This window comes from Malus sylvestris, chromosome 15 (assembly GCF_916048215.2).
Source record: "Malus sylvestris chromosome 15, drMalSylv7.2, whole genome shotgun sequence".
Taxonomy (NCBI): domain Eukaryota; kingdom Viridiplantae; phylum Streptophyta; class Magnoliopsida; order Rosales; family Rosaceae; genus Malus; species Malus sylvestris.
This window is the reverse complement of record NC_062274.1, coordinates 26,923,362-26,941,621: the sequence shown is the minus strand read 5'-3', so window position 1 is coordinate 26,941,621 and position 18,260 is coordinate 26,923,362. Positions and strand designations below refer to the sequence as shown.

Genomic DNA, 18,260 nt, shown 5'->3' with positions numbered 1-18,260 from the left:
TCACCATCACCAGCATATGCACTTGGGTACACGATAAAACCCATAAGGCATGGATGACTGAGGGAGTGGTTGCTCAAATTCAAAGCTAGCGGGAAGAATTTTTTTTAGGGTAGTGAGACTAAATTTTTAAACAAAATTTGATAAACTAAATGACATAGAAGTTGATGATTGAATTATTACTTAAATGTTGATAAACGTGCTCATTCTTATTGATGAAACATAATTTAGTTTACAAATATTGTCTACAAATTTAATTTCCCTAACATTACTGTTTTTTTTTAATATTTAAAACCAGGGAAGTAGAAATTCAGCAAAAAAACTTTAAAAACCCTGAGAAATTGGGTATTTCTAATTTAGTGCCGGCTTCCGAGAGAGTTGTCACGTTTGAAATCCTCTGCGGCACAAGAATCTTTTTTCTCACTCAATTTCATAGATTATATAACAAAGGAAGATGAGAGAATAAGCAAAATAATAGTCAGCAAGCGATGAGAAATTTTTTCATATCCTATAAGTAAAAAAGAAAGAACAGATTAATTAATATCACTAGAGAACCTTAGTTTTGAATCTTTGATGTCAATAAGGGATGGTTTGGGAGTGAGGTGCTTAAAAAAAAAACACCCATGAAAAAAAGTTGTGAGGGTTTTAGGTGTTTGGTAAACTGAAAAAAAAGGGCTTATTTGGAAGCTGCTGTGAGAATAAGCTGAAATCAAAGGAAAAAGCTGAAACTACTATTTGCATATCCTATAAGTAAAAAAGAAAGAACAGTTTAATTAATATCACTAGAGAACCATAGTTTTGAATTTTTGATGTCAATAACTAAAGCCATTGTATTTCTTTGTTGGACTGAAATAGATTTGAACTGACCAATACAATTAAACTGAAGTTGATAGCTATTATATTCGCCAAATTCAAATGCTAGATTGTAGTAGAGATCTATAAGAGAAAATTTCATAGTAGGCTTGAGCCTAGAAAATTTTAGACTCGACCCAGGCCTACCTTAGTCCTAATCTTCAAACGGGACAACAATCTGGGTTCTTGTGAGATCAAGCATGTGCAGAATGTAAGGATATTTCAATATTCTAATGTAGTCCACATGACATGGTTCATGTGTAATATATTCGGTTTATTGAATGTTGTTTTGGAAGCAATTTTATTGGTCAAATCATGAGAATAGATTTTTTGTTGTGGCTTATTTTAATTTGACAAGGGAGAGAGGCGGCACAATAGAGAAAGAGAGTAGGGAGAGAAATGTGTTTGTAGGGTTGTGTAGAGGATGTGTTATTCCCCTACGTAGTGCCTTTATTTATAGTAATAAGGGAGGAAAGAATCCTTCTCCTCCAAGGAATACAAGTCCTAATGGGGAAGAATAACTAGTATCAAATCTAATCTAGGATTCACACAATCACACTTTAATACAATGTTTATAACACTCCCCCTTGAGTGTGTAAATACTCAAGTAGATTCGACATCATGTAGAGTTAAGGAAGTGGACTCATTGGCACTAATTTTGGGAACACACTAGTCTCAAAGTAAAGTAGGAACTTGCATATGGAACTAAGTCTCACAAAAAAACCCAATGGCTATGGTCAAAACCCATAGTCCAAGAAAAAATCCGAGAGTAATACAAAGTCAAGAAACATCTACAGGACATCATTAGGGATATGATCAACCCAAGGTGAGTGCCTCGTCAAAACCTCGTTACATTAAGATCAAGCAAATATACTTCAGGATACTCCCTATGAGTTTGACAATAATTCCAAAAAGAACTAACAATGTTACAACTCAGAAAGTTTACGCATACTTATTCCTTGAACAAGTTTCTGAAACGTCGCATTTGGTAGTGATTTGATGAAGAGGTTCGCCAGGTTGTCTTGTGAATGGATTTACGTGACTCCAATCTTCTGATACTTTTGTTGTTGATGTAAGAAGAACTTCGGCGCAATGTGCTTGGTGTTGTCTCCTTTGATGTAACCTTTCTTGAGCTGTTTGATGCATGCTGCGTTATCTTCATAAATTGTTGTTGGGACGTCAACGATGGGGTAAAAATAACAGGAGCTTTGAATATGACCCACAATTGCTCTCAGCCAGAAGCATTCTCGAGTAGCTTCGTGTAAGGCGAGAATTTCAGCATGTTAGACGAAGTGGTAACTAAGGTCTGTCTAGTTAACCTTCAAGATATTGCAGTGCCTCCAACGGTAAAGACGTAACCCGTTTGAGAACGCGCCTTGTGTAGGTCAGATAAGTAACCTGAGTCAGCATAACCAATAAAGTAGGAATCGACTCAAGATAGGGGTGCGACATCACTCGAGGATCCGTAGGGATAGAACAGGCCCAGATTCGTAGTACCTTTAAGTAATGGAAGATGTTTTTAATACCAGTCCAATGTCTGCATGTTGGTGCATTACTTTTTTTTTGCCAAAAGATTAATATCGAATGAGATGTCGGGTCTAGTGCATTGAGATAAGTAAAATAAAGTGCTTACCGTACTTAGATAAGAAACTTCGGGTTCCAAAATCTCTTCATCATCCTTCTTTGGACGTAAGTGATCTTGTTTTGCATCTAGCGATCAAATGACCATATGAGTACTCGATGGCTTCACTTTATCCTCGTTAAAGTCGTGCAACACCTTCTGGGTGTAGTTCGATTAATGTACTAAGATTCCATCCGGACGGTACTCTATCTCGAGACTGAGACAATATCGAGTCTTTCCTAGATCTTTCATCTCAAATTTTGACTTTAGGCGCACGGTAGTTCTCTCGAGCTCTCCAGGAGTTTCAATGAGGTTTATGTTGTCGACATACATTGCAACAATCGTAAAATTGAAATGTGACTTCTTAATGAACACGCAAGGGCATAGTTCATTGTTCACATATCCCTGACTAGTCAAATACTCACTCAGACTGTTATACCACATTCTTCCAGATTGCTTTAAATCGTAGAATGAACGCCTCAATTGAATTGAGAGCATGTTCCGGGGTTTGAAAATATTTGATCTAGTCAATGTAAGTCATTTGGGAACTTTTATATAAATTTTTGTATCAAGATCTCCATAGAGATACGCAGTTACTACGTCCATTAGCTGCATACTCAGTTTTTCGAAAACTACCAAACTGATAAGGTAACGATAATTAATCATATCCATAATAGGTGAATAAGTTTCATTGTAGTCAATCCCGGGGTGTTGTGAGAAGCCTTGCGTAACAAGATGAGCTTTGTAACGCACAATTTTGTTCTTCTCATTACGCTTCTGAACAAAAACCCACTTGTAGGCAATGGGCTTCACATGTGGAGGAGTATGAGCTACATGTCTAAACACCTTACGTTTCGCAAGCGAATCGAGTTTGACTTGGATTGCTTGTTTCCAGTTTGACCAATCAGTTATACGTTGACATTCATCCACAGAACGGGGTTCAATGTCATCGTGCAACATAATCTCAGTAGCTACAGCATATGCTAATGCATTGTCGATTATCATCTCATTTCTACACCAAACATCATCGAAGCTAGCATAACGGACCTAAATCTTGCGATTCTCGGGAGGTAGATTCGTCTCTTCAAGGACGATTCCGTAATCTAGAATTTTCTCATAAGTTGGATATAATAAGTAGGCGACAATCGAATTCACAATAGGCTCAACAGCCTGTGTCGTGGGTTTCCTCTTATGGGGGTGTGAATCCTTTTGAACCAAGAGGTTAGCCACGCTTTGTGTAGGGGCATAGTATTAACTAGCTACTAATGTATGTGGATTAGCCAAAGTGGCATCCTAAGCTTCCAGGAAGGAAGTCCGTCATACATTTGGTACATCCATCTTTGCAGGCACATTTACAGTTGGAATATGTGATCTTGTCACTCACGCTAGATTTATGAAAGCATCTGGCATGCTCTGAGCTATGGTCTAATGATCTAATGTGCATTGCACTTCAGTTTATGATTGAGCGGTGCAGAGATCTAAATAAGACAAAGTGAGAGTCGTCCATGATAATTCGTGTCGTTCTTCAGGAACGGTGACTTCTTATCTCCCTTTAACGACTGGAAGACTGTTTCATAGAAGTGATAATTTATGAAATGAGCGGTAAAAAGACCGCCTGTCAAAGGTTCTAAGTAACAAATAATCGAAGGAGAATCATATCCGACATATATTCCCATCATTCGCTTATGCCCTATTTTTGTACGTAAGGGCGGCGAAATCAGCACGTAGACCGCACAACAAAAAATGCGCAGATTTGATATGTCAAGTTCATATCCGGTAACCAACTTAAGGGCACTATATGGTTGTGTCGCAATATGCCTTGGGTGGACCAACATGGCTGCATGCATTATTGCATGGCCCCAAGCAACGATCAGGAGTTTAGTACGTATGACCAACGATCGGGCAATTTGTAAGCACTTAATGAATGCCTCTGTTAGGCCAGTTTGGGTGTGAACATGGGGTAATTTCAACCCCAACCGATATGCAATAGTCATCAAAAGTTTTAGATGTGAATTCTCCAGCATTATCCTATCGAATATATTTGATTGGATAATCAGGATGGTAAACCCTGAGCTTGATAACCTAGCCAACAGTTTGGAGAAGGCATCGTTCCTTGTGAATAACAAGCACATATGTGACCAATTTGTGGAAGCATCAGCCAATACCATAAAATATTTAAATTGTCTGTAGGGAGGGTGAATTGGTCCACAATTGTCCCTTTGAATCATTTGTAGAAAAGTAAGAGGATTTGAGCGAATCTTGTCATAAGAAGGCTTAATGATAAGCTTTCCTATATAGCAGGTTTGACATGCAATTCCTTGAATTGAACCTAAACTTAGGGTTAGTGGATGCCCATGTGAAGATTTGAGGATACGGCGCATCGTTGTTCGTCCAGGGTGTCCCAAACTATCATGCTAAAGTGTAATTTTGTGCGTGGTCCTTAAGGTAGGGCTAGCCATATATTGGCTCTCTATAGGGCGTATGGTTGTAATATATAGACCACTCGGGATACGCTTCTGGCCATAGGAAATGATGCATAGAAATTCAACTCCACTTTCTACATAAGTTTCAACATGGTAATTATTGTCTTGAATGTCCTTGAAACTCAACAACGTTCGTCCGGAATGTAGAGAATAAAGTGCCTCTTAAATGGTCAAGATAGTGCCATTAGACAACATTATACGTGCCTTAAGTATCCTTTGATCAGGTTGGATGGGCCTAAGAGGGTTGTCAGAGGCGCATTTTTAGGTACAAAGTTAGTGAAATAGATGTGTTCACGGAAAATAGTGTGTGTGGTTGCACGATCTACCAGACAACTAACTTTCCCACTAGTCTTATCTAGAAATAAAAATTATTTTGAATCGGTCACATGCATAAAAGTTCTAAAAAATAAATATCCATTCAAAATAATTTAAGTATTCGAGGATGGTAATTAAAAAAGAACTTAATATAAACAAATCACCAACAAATAATCCAAACATAAAGGTAAATTGTTCAAACTTAAACCAAAAAACAAGGTAGGGTTCAACCACTTTGTGGAATTCAACCCCAAGGGTCTAAAATTCAACTAAAAATAGTTCATGTCTAAGATTCTAATATTCCATAGGGGTAATTGCCTCTTGAAAATAAAAAATCTCCATCTTGGTACTCTCCGGTTCATCCACTTGCATTAATTCAAACTTCTTACGTCGAGAATGATATTCAGCTACAACTTTCGGGGGAGCACGACAAACATAAGACCAATGGTCTTTTAAACCACAGTGGTAGCCTATATTTGTATTCAGGTGCTTTGCCCTTATTCTTGAAGTTTGGGGTCTTGAGAATGATGTTAGAACGCTTCTGGGCTCGTTTTCCTTCATTAGATGGGCTTTGGCTCTGTTGACGTTGGTAGGGTGGCTTCTAGCCGCCTCTACCACGCCAATGTTGGCGTTTTGGGAGTTAGTTTGTGCTATGATGTGCTTGAGGCACAATAGTCATCCCGGTAGGTTGAGCTTGATGATTCTTTGTTAATAGCTGATTTTGTTTTTCAGCGATAAGTAAAATGGAGATCAAATCTGAAAACTAAGTGAACTTTTGAGCTCTATATTATTGCTCCAATACAATATTAGTAGCAGAGAAGGTCAAATAGGTCATATCTAGGAGATCATCTTCGGTCAAGTTCTTGTTACAGAACTTGGAAAGTGATCAGATTCAACAAACTTCATAATTATATTCATTCATAGATTTAAAGTCTTGGAAGTGCAGATGCTACCAGTCATGTCTTGCTTTAGGCAAGAAGATGTCTTTTTGGTGATCAAAGCGATCAACCAAAGCGACACAAAGTGGTTGTGGATCTTCCTCAGTAAAGTACTCGGTTTGCAGTGCATCATGAATATGTCTTCAAATGAAGATCATAGCAGTAGTTTTCTCAGCTTCGCCAACCGGGTTATCCGTTTCATCTTCAATAGTGGGACGCATCCTTGCGGTGAGGTGGAGCTTCACAACTTGGACCTACTTGAGGTAGCTTCTTTTAGAGACCTCTAATGCAGTGAAGTCGAGTTTGTTCAAATTCAACATGTCCCTGTCATAAAAATAAATGGACAAGAATGTGGTTAGTGTAATAGAGATAAATCAATCCATTCACATAGGAGTAGAACATTCAGGTTCTAATAGACATTTTGTTGGTTTAAAGTTTGGATGAAAAAGCTTCAGGTTTTCATGAGTGATGTTTTAAGAAAACTACAGAGTTTCAAATAAGGCATGTTTTGAAAAACTTTGGGTTTCGCAAGAATTATGAACTTCAAGTTCATATGTTTTATTAATACAATATTTATAACATTTTCTATTAATACAATGCTTATAACATTTTCTATTTTATTATTGTGATGGGTGATAATTGATGATGGGCTTCATTAGGAAATGAGTCATCTTTCTATCCATAATAGTGCACATACCCATCTAATGTATACATGAATGAATAGCATGTATTAGGGTTTCAACATGCAAACAAGGCTAGAGAGAGAAAACCTAATTTTCTCCATACCGACGGCTCATCTATGGATGACTCAAGATAGAGATTGTAGATGACATTTGACGGCTAATTATCGATGTATATAATTTACGTATTCCGCGTTAATTGTTTGTGAAATCATGGAATTCAAGATCTTGGCTCATGAATTGGGTCTTATGACTTTACCCAAATTTATGTTTACATGTGGTATAGAGCATGGTTAAGAACTCTTATGATTTTCCATAAGAATTTTGGGTTTGATTTATTTCGTACCCGTTTTCCATGATTGATGATTTGATTACATATCTATCAGCAGCTTGACTGTATGTATGTATACTCTGAATTAACATTGAGTGCAGTGATCTTTGATCGTTTTTAAATTAATTTCACTTTGATTTGGCCGGACATGAGTGATTATAAGAACTTTTCGTTTGGTTCGTTCCGTTTTGGCTTTATGCGTGAAGTCTGGAAAGTTTCCATAGATTTCTAATTGGTCAGACAACATGAATGATAAATTATCATATGCTCATTTAACTGATCTTGCAGGGTTTTTGTTTTTTTTGTTTTTTGTTTTTTATTTTTTTGTTTTTGTATAAAAGATAATGGCACACAAATTTATATTTGAAGCTCATGCCTAGATGTGGTGCATCTTGTTTGCATGATTAAAGATAGCTAATAAACTGATCTTTTATATGGCTAGATTGTTCAGTTTTTAAATGTGTATATATGAGATAATGCTATCCTGTACTGAATGTATTGCTCTTATGGGTCAACTTTTGTGGAGTGGTTTGACCAATATTGCATACTAATTAAAGTTAAGCAATGTTGTATGTTGATGCACAAAATTAACGTAAAGTGTCAAGTTTGTGACTTTACAAGGTTGCTCCGGTCACCTAGTGAGGATAATATGTAAAGAGATAGGGATACGGAAGCAAACACAAGATGTACGTGGTTCACCCTAAGTTCAGTTACGTCCATGGGATAGAGGAGTTCTCATTAATAGTGAAGAGTATATACAATACATAGGTTCAAGCATAATCATCATTAATGAGTTCTAATGACGAGTTTAAGTATAATAATGACATTAGGACTTCATAGTAGGAGAATGATCTTCTTTTATAGTTGAGAAGAGTCCGGCTTTCGTTCGCAATCAATGTGGGACTCTAGGAGCTTTATTCTGATGTTGACACGTGTGCTTCATCAAGGGTGCCTCAGCATGAACCTTTCAGTGGGTCTCTGATAGGAGCATATTTATGCGACTGAGTTAACTTGTTCTCATGCATTTATGTTGTTATTTCTTAGTTAATTATGTATTTTAAACTATTTTCGTGTGTTTGTAGGTCCATAGGCCTTATAAAGTAATAAGATGCATTTTGGTGCATTTTGGAGCAGTTTTGGGCTTGGAATGGATAGCACATGCATGGAGCAAGGTGGATGGACGAAATTGAAGACTAAAGAGGGTAGGAATGTGTTAAAGAGAAAGAAGAATTAATGTAAAAAGGACAAAGAGCTCAGCCACAAAGGGGTGTCACTCCACCATTCACCTTTCCATCATTGCCGTGTACCACCATTACACTCCCTTTGGATTCCTATGCCGTGCATCATCATCCATGTTCCCTCAATTGACTCATTTGTTGTATCATTCCACTTCCTTTCCTTTGTCTACCATGTGCATTGTCATGCCCCGGACCCGGGGTCGATAGTAAAAACTTGAACCCAAATCCGAAACACGAACTAAAAACTAAAAATAAATAAAAGGAAATTTACACGGGTTGGAAAATAAACTCTTCTTATTTAAAATAACTCAATAATTCTTTACAAGGCTAAAATAAAGAAATACAAAATTCTATCCTCACACTTAATCTAATCTCACCCCATCTACCCTCTTAGATTGTTTAGTTCGTGAACCTGCATAACAATAGAGGGGTGAGCTTTAACAGCTCAGTAGGGACATAACCTTATTACATTAAATTGACAATATTAAATTAAGTGTCATGAAATCATATAGCCAAATATTAAATCATTATTGATAATAATGCATGAATGCAATTGAACCTCTTCGGCTACCCCCGTTACTTTATATAATAAAACACGCGGACCTGTATGTCCCATACCATGCATTTTACCCCTGCAGAGGTGGTTCGAATGTTCTATTATACAAATTAACCCCCCGTAACTCAATCATCCCAATTTCCCCTTTTGTTAGTCACTTTGCCAAAACTCTTCGTCGCCAGTCCCGAATTACCCTTAAAGAATCTGTGCATTGTGGGCTCACCTGAGACCTGGTACCTGCTCAGAGTTTGACTCAACTACACAAAAGATCATTTCCATTACCCTCTTTCCAAATTCCTTTCTCACCTACAAAGTTCCAACCACTTCTGACACATGAGTGATGCACAAGCAACGTTATTACATCTTCACATGTCACAATATATCTCCATGTCACAATATATATCTCAACGAATAACATTCCAGTAGTACTAACAAGTAAACAACGAACTGAAGCAATAATCCAAACAAGGTCCAACCACATTAATAAACCAACACAAATATAGTACTTCACGAAATTTAATAGAATCAATATCTGTAAAGGTCTGCCGTATTTCCCCTACCTGGACTCCAAAGCATTGCACCAACTCTCTATTACAAGAGTGCACCACTATTGTGATCAATTCCTATTTCACAAGTACAAGCAAATCACTAAAATGCATAACAAATGTAACCCTAGTTAGACTACTTGGTATTACTAATCTAACACCACTTGATTCAAAAGTCATTTTGGTCGATATGAAATAACGCAACTGCAATAGAAGACGTTTGAATGTAAAAGGATTTAGGAAATAAGCAATATATATATATATATATATAGCTCACTGTATAATACAAGTTCCTCAAAACACTTTGGCTTATATAATTGCATAAAAGCCTTGTCATATTATACATATATACATATATATTTTCCTGATATGTATCAGTATGAACTATTTTACAAAATAATACTCCAACCGAGTTGGAATTGTAAAAGTCGTTTTATAAGGGTATTACAAATAGACCAACACTTTAAATCAAAACATGCTTTGCATTATCCAGTACTATATAGTGAACAAACTGATCATACCATACTTGAAACAAAAAGGCTGTAGTTGTAAAAATAGGTATACGTTATATAGAATAGTTTTGCATCAAATAGGCAGCATTATATAAAACCCTTGCATATAAAACTTGTTTTGCAGTTTCTGCCTAAAAGCAACCATGAAAGACAACGATTTACTACATAAAATAGCTAAGCAAAGAACAAAGAGAGCTGCGAATCATTACCCTGCTGCAGGCTGACATCCCAAGCAGGAAGATAAATACGAATAATTCAGCACCCTTATCTCTGATTCTATTTGATTTCTTAATCCCTTCCTCCTATTTGTCTTCTCTTCTCTCCTCTCTCTCTCTCTCTCAACATATATATATACAAACACAACCACATGAGCTGCAAAGCATGCATTGCATGCTAGCTTGTGTTCGAAAACAATGGAGTTGATCTCCTATTTATAGGCTACTAAACGGAAACTACAAAGCCTCTTATTGGTTGAAGTTGGCGGCTAACCACAACTGTTAAGCTAGCTGTAGGCACTGAGGAGAAAGAAGATAGCAACTAATTTAGGTGAGTATACGTGGTCTTAAGTCATAGACCGCAAGAAGAGATGGCAATCTCATTCAAAATATTTGTGTTGGCTTCTAAGTGGTCAGGTGGGTCAGTCAAAACAAACTAATTATATATACATACATATAAATACATACGTACATGTACACATGTATACAAATTAAATACGGGATCTTACATGCATAATATCCTTTCACCTCCTTGCACTCATTGATTCACCACTTACTCACATTTCCACCCATGCCATGCATAATCACCCTTGTCCCCTTCATGCACCAGATTTCTTGCACTCATTTCATGCACCATTACACTCATTATCCACCCATGCCGTGCACCACCCTTGTCTCCTTCATTATTTCTGATTTCATGCATCAAAACATTGAATAATTGCACTCAATTGCTGCACATTTCTTGTCTCATTCACCCATTAGATTTCATACAACTTTTACCTCCATTACATAAACTCATTGATGCACCATCCACCACATTTGGAATCCCATGCCGTGCATCATGAGTCTTGCTGCACCTTTGACTCATTTATGCACCATTCCACCTCCTTTTTCTTTCTCTACCATGTGTACAATCATTCATGTTCCCTAGCTGCAACACCACTCCATTTTACCCCCCATGCTTTGCATCATCACTTCACTTTCACCTTTGAATCATTTCAAACACCACTCAATGCACTCATTGCTGCAACACCACTCCATTTTACCCCCATGCTTTGCATCATTACTTCATTTTCACCCTTGAATCATTGCACACACCACCAATTTCCCTCCATTGCTGTGCACTTCCTCTATAAAAGGAAGTGTGTGTGGCAGCCATATAATTGAGTTTTTGCTTGATCATTCATCCCCATTTCAATACCACTTCACCCAAACACACTCATTCATCTTCACATCCATTCCTCCATACAAACAAACCTTCAAACACTCACCAACACCTTGTGCCGTGGCAAAGGAAGGGAAGGAAAGTGCTTGGACGTGCTTGCTGTCCAACTTGGATCGTTGGAGCGTTTAGGTGTTTTCTTTCTTTTGTTTCTAATGTTTAAATTCATTTCTTTTCATTTTATTGTAAATATGAGTGGCTAAACCCCTCTTGGCTAGGGGTGATTTCAAAGCCATGATTATGTGTGCAATATAATTTGATAAATTCCAGTTATGAACTATTGAATCGTAAATGCAATTGGCTTAACTATTTGATTGATAACTTATTTGTATTTGTTAATTAAGGGTCGACACTTAATTGGCATGCATAAATCCATTGCTAGAATATAAGGAAGTTTCACATAATCGTTACAAACTTATATTCACATGTAGTGAAGGTCGCTTATAAATGATCGCGTTAAGTTCAATTCCTAGTATAAGCGACATGATGTCATTGTTGCAAGTGCTTTGTCAATGCTTATGATTTTCATTAAACGTAATGATCTTTGATTGTATCTCTATTATGATGTCATGTAGGGAACTTTTGAAGAATGTTTTGGGTTGTCGAATGATGTCATCCAATCCAATAAAACAAGGAAAATCTGAGAGTTAACTAGTGATGTCACGGTTAATTTGGAGCATTGTTGTTCATAATTCAATGAAGTAGTAACTGGAAATCAAGTTATTTGCATACATGTCATGTGTGGAGAAAAAGCCTCTAGCTATTCCATCCATCATCTTATTTCTCAAATTTGTTTTACAATCTGTCTAGTTTTTCATACTTGTTTGTTTGTTTCAACTTCATCCAAATCAAAATCCCCCTTTTAGTTTCTTGTTTCAAAGTGTTTCAAATATGTTTTAGTTTGTGTTTTTAAGTGTTTTAATTCAAGTTAAAGTCAATTTTCGTCCAAAGTCATTCCTAGTGTCTAGTTTAAGTTTATTTGGTTGTTTTAAGCTGTTTTGAGTATTTTAAGTTTGCTTTGAGTCTTGTGAGTCTTGTTAAGTGTTTTTAAGTTTAGTTTTATGTTTTTGAGTCAGTTTAGAGGTTATTAGAAAGCCTTCCTAATCCTCGGTCCAGAATGATCCCTACTTATACTTGTATTACAATTGTCAAAAGAGGGTTAAATTTGTATGTTAAGATAATTTTCGCATCAAGTTTTTGGCGCCGTTGGGATTAGCAACTTTGCTAATCCCTTGTTATTTCTTTTTGTTTATTTTCATGTGTTTTTGTTCCTAGTTGCTGATTTTACTTGTTTTCTTGTTTTAGGTGGTTTATGACTCGAAGTTCTCAACCTGTTCATAAGCATATCTTTGACTTTGACGACGATTTTGAACGAACTTTGAGACGAGCAAGGAATCAACAAGATCCCCAACCATCTCAACCTGCACCAGATCTTGAAGAAGACAAAGTAGAAGAGCAAGAGGAGGCCACGACAAGGATTTTTGAAGAAGTCCAAGATATGACAGTAGACAATCAAACAATCAAGGAGCTTTCCACTTCGGGATTGGACAATGCTCTGCCTTTATGCATTCAATATCCAAGGGCAGCCCAAAATAAGACCAACGAGTTCGAATTAAAGTCCAGTTTATTGCACCATATTCCTAAGTTCCATGGGTATTCCATGGAAGATCCTAATAAACGTTTGAAGGAGTTCGAGGTTGTTTGTTCGAGCATGACCCCTGTGAATGTTGATGGGAGCATTCTAAAAATGAAGGCTTTTCCCTTTTCTCTCTTGGAAAAGGCTAAAAATTGGTTGTATGAGCTAGCCCTCGGAACTGTCACATCATGGAAGAGTATGAAACGGGCATTTTTGGAGAAGTTTTTCTCAACTTCTCGAGTCATTCTATTACGTAAAAGGATTATTGGCATTCAACAAAACCAAGGTGAATCTTTTCCCACTTATTATGGGCGTTTTAAAACCCTTGTTGCTTCATGTCCACAGCACCAGATGAAGGAGGAGCTTCTTCTTCAATATTTCTACGAAGGACTTCTACCAATTGAACGCCAAATGCTAGACGCCTCAGCGGGAGGAGCTTTGGTGGACAAAACACCCATGGCTGCCAAGACCTTAATTACTAACCGAGCATTGAATGCTCAACAATATGAAGGTGTTGGTCAAAGAAACAACCTATGACAGCAACAAGTTAATGAGGTAAGTGCTATTTCCGAACTTCAAAATCAAATGGCTAATCTTACTACTCTTCTTTCACAGGTGGTTGAAAAACCAAAAGAACAAAGTGTAGTTGCTTGTGGCATGTGCTCAATGAATGGACATCTCACGGATAAGTGCCCTCAATTGATGGAGAACGGAGGGTGGGAATCTGCCAACGTCGTGGGTTTTGGGAGTCAAAACCAACCAAGGAATGATCCGTTCTCAAATACATACAATCCAGGTTGGAAAATCATTCAAATTTCAAATGGAGAGAGCCCCAATAAACCCAACAACAAAGTGCATTCAGACAACAACCTCCGGGATTCTATCAAAGGCCGTATGCACCTGCACAACCCCAAACACAACCTGCCCAAAATAACTCAGATTCGTTTTTTGATAATGCTCAAGTTATTCAGTTACTAACTATGTTGGCGAAGGGTCAGGAAAATCAAGCTCGAGAGGTGACTGAATTGAAGAGGTAAATGGGACAAATGGCTGAGTTCATGGGACAATTTAGTAGAGAACCAGGTAAGTTACCTAGTTCGACGGATGTGAATCCAAAGGAAGGCTTCGAATCTGCCAAAGCCATCACCTTGCGAAGTGGAAAAGAAGTTGGATCTGATCCCAGCCCATCTAAATCCAATCAAAATGAGGACGAAAAGATGCAATCTGAGGAGAAGGAACAAGGCTTGCCCTCGGCAAGGATTGAGCAATCTTTGCCGCAGCCACCCATACACCTTAATTCAACCACCAAAGGTAAGTTAGGTTCAAATTCCATGACTTCTAATTCCATTCCAACCAATGCACCATTTCCTCGCAGGTTTATGCAATCAAAGAAGGATGAGAGTGACAAAGACATCCTTGACACATTCAGAAAGGTGCAAGTCAACATTCCACTTCTAGATGCAATTAAACAAGTCCCCAAGTATGCTAAGTTCCTGAAAAAGCTGTGCACTACAAGCAAGAGTGCTTCGAACAAAGAGGTGGTAAGGGTAAGTGAGAATGTCTCAACTGTGTTCCAACGAAAATTATCTCATAAGTGTAAAGATCCTGGCAGTTTTACAATTCCTTGTGTTATAGGAAATACTTGCTTTGAATCTGCCATGTTAAATCTAGGTGCATCAATAAATGTCATGCCTTATTCAATATATGCATCTATGAAGTTGGGAGAATTAAAAAATGATGGAGTGATCATTCAACTGGCCGATAGATCTAATGCGTATCCAAAAGGTGTTTTGGAGGATGTTTTAGTGTAGGTGAATCACCTAGTCTTTCTGGCGGACTTCTACGTGCTTGAAATGGAAGACTCGAACCATTCCTCTCAATTACCAATATTACTTGGCCGACCATTCATGAAGACTGCCGGTACAAAGATAAATGTATTCAAGGGAACGTTGACCATGGAATTTGATGGGGAAGTTATTGATTTCAATATTTATGATGCTATGAGATATCCTTATGATGGTCACTCTTGTTTCTCTATTGATGTGATTGACTCTTGGGCGCAGGAATTCCTTGATGATTTGAGTGAGGATGTACTTGAAAAAACTCTCACGTAAAGCATTGGATTAAAAAACGAAGGATTAACACTTAGGCATGCACACGGCAACAACAAGGAACATCTTGCCGTGCCTATTTAAGAAGAATTGGTGGAGATGGTTACTGCCCTAGAGTCAAATCCAAGGCATATTGGTAAGTCTACTAACCTAATTTCAATTCCCATTTCGACTAACAAGTTGTTTCCTTCTGTAATCCAGCCTCATTCCCTAGAGCTTAAACCATTGCCTAGCCATTTGAAATATGTGTTTTTGGGAGAGCAAGAGACGCTGCCCGTCATCATCTCTTCTTCACTCACTGCACAAGAGGAGGACAAGTTGGTGAGGGTGCTTTGGGAATACAGAACTGCTATTGGATGGACATTGGCCGATATCAAGGGAATTATCCCTACCACTTACATGCATCGAATACTCTTGGAAGAAGGAGCCAAACCATCTAGAGAAGCACAACGTCGGCTCAATCCACCCATGATGGACGTTGTGAAGAAGGAAATCATCAAGCTACTAGATTGTGGAGTGATTTACCCAATTTCTGATAGCCATTAGGTCTTGCCAGTCCAAGTTGTTCCTAAGAAGTCCGGAGTCATTGTGGTAAAAAATGAAGATAATGAGCTTGTGCCCATCCGAATCCAAATCGGATGGAGAGTTTGTATTGACTATCGGAAGCTCAACGCTACGACAAGAAAAGATCACTTCCCGCTGCCCTTTATTGATCAAATGCTGGAAAGGTTAGCCGATCATTCATTTTATTGTTTTCTTGATGGCTATTCGGGTTATAATCAGATTGTGATAGCTCTTGATGACCAAGAAAAGACTACCTTCACATGTCCCTTTGGTACCTTTGCTTATCGACGCATGCCATTTGGGCTATGCAACGCACCAGCCACATTCCAAAGGTGTATGGTAAGTATTTTCTCAGAATTTGTGGAAAAGATCATTGAAGTGTTTATGGATGACTTTAGTGTCTTTGGTGACTCATTTGATGCATTCTTGAATAATCTTACTCTGATCTTACAACGATGCATTGAAACTAATCTTGTTTTGAATTGGGAAAAGTGTCATTTTATGGTAAAACAAGGTATAGTTTTGGGGCATATCATATCAGAAAAAGGGATTGAGGTTGATAAATCTAAAATAGATCTTGTACGTCACTTACCCTCTCCCACTTCGGTGAGGGAGGTTCGTTCTTTTCTTGGCCATGCAGGATTTTATAGGAGATTCATCAAGGATTTCTCAAAAATCGCCCAAACCTTTTGCCGTTTACTCTAAAAGGAAGTAGCCTTCGAGTTTAACAAGGAGTGTGAGATCACTTTCAAAACCCTCAAGGACATGTTGACTTCGGCCCCCATCATCATGCCACCAGATTGAAACCTTCCATTTGAGCTAATGTGTGATGCATCCGATTATGCCATTGGTCTGTTTTAGGCCAAATAAGGAACAAACAGCCCCACGCCATCCACTACGTTTCCTGGACCCTAAACGATGCTCAATTGAATTATTCTACCACTGAGAAAGAACTTCTTGCAGTTGTATTTGCTTTAGATAAATTTCGTTCATACTTACTTGGCACTAAAGTGATTGTATATTCTGACCATGCAACGTTGAAGTATCTTCTCACCAAGAAGGAGGCCAAACCAAGGCTGATTCGTTGAATGCTCCTACGTCAAGAGTTCAACATTCAAATAAGAAACAAAAATGGGAGTGAAAACATGGTGGCTGACCACCTCAGTCGTTTGGTGCACGAGGAGGACTCTTTACCCATTCTAGAGACATTCCCTGATGAGCAATTGCTGTCCCTAGAGGTAAGTAAGCCTTGGTATGCTGATTTGGTCACAAAACAAGTTCCTAGCACTCTAGATAAATACAAGCGTGATAAACTCAGAAATGATGCACGATTTTATGTGTGGGATGATCCATATTTGTGGAAGTATTGTCCTGACCAGATTATTCGTAGATGTGTGCACAATTCCGAGTTTAATTCAATTCTTGCATTTTGCCAAAGTTATGCATGTGGGGGTCATTTTGGCACCCAAAGGACATCCCTTAAAGTTTTAGAGAGTGGTTTCTATTGGCCTACATTGTTTAAGGATGCTAGAACATTTTGTATGACTTGTGATATATACCAAAGAATAGGTACAATAGGTGCCAAGGACCAAATGCCGTAAACCCCCATCTTGAATGTGGAGATCTTTGATGTATGGGGTATGGATTTCATGGGACCCTTTTCGCCCTTATATGGTTTTACTTATATTTTGCTAGCCGTTGATTATGTGTCGAAATGGGTGGAAGCCAAAGCCACCCGTACTAACGATTCTAAAGTGGTGGCAGATTTTATCAAGGCTAACATCTTTTCCAGATTTGGCATGCCGAGGGTGTTCATAAGCGATGGAGGCTCCCACTTTTACAATCGCACCATTGAGGTGCTGTTTAAAAAGTATAATGTGAAGCATTGGGTTTCCACATCATACCACCCTCAAACAAGTGGCCAAGCCGAAGTTTCAAATAGAGAAATCAAGCAAATCTTGGAGAAGACTATTAGGCCAAACCGGAAGGATTGGAGCTTGCGTTTAGAAGATGCACTGTGGGCATATTGCACTGCCTACAAAACACCTCTAAGGATGTCTCCATTTCGACTAATCTACGGCAAGCCGTGTCACTTACCTGTGGAATTGGAGGACAAAGCGCACTGGGCTGTGAAAACATTCAATTTGGACTTAAATGCTGCTGGAATGAATAGGAAGCTCTAACTGAATGTACTTGAGGAGATACGGAATGAAGCCTATGAGAATGTGTGAACTTATAAGGAGAAAACAAAGGCGTTTCATGACAAAATGATTCGGGGAAAAACATTCTCAATTGGACATAAAGTGCTACTATTCAATTCCCATCTACGATTGTTCCCTGGAAAGTTACGGTCTAAGTGGATTGGGCCATTTATTGTCACTAATGTTTTTCCCCATGGTGCAGTCTAAGTTAAAAGCTTAAGGAACGGCCATGAATTCAAAGTG

At 38.1% G+C, this 18,260-nt stretch overlaps 1 long non-coding RNA gene across 1 annotated transcript in view; it reads right to left on the bottom strand.

Moving 5' to 3' along the window:
• The window catches only part of LOC126602064 (uncharacterized), a 76,220-nt gene extending 65,768 nt beyond the window's left edge, over positions 1 to 10,452 (bottom strand). The window contains exons 1-2 of the long non-coding RNA XR_007615966.1: positions 10,278 to 10,452; positions 9,406 to 9,634 (exon numbers count right to left, since the gene is read on the bottom strand). This is a non-coding gene — a long non-coding RNA (uncharacterized LOC126602064). The remainder of the gene's footprint in view (positions 1 to 9,405; positions 9,635 to 10,277) is intronic.
• Positions 10,453 to 18,260: the final 7,808 nt, after the last annotated feature.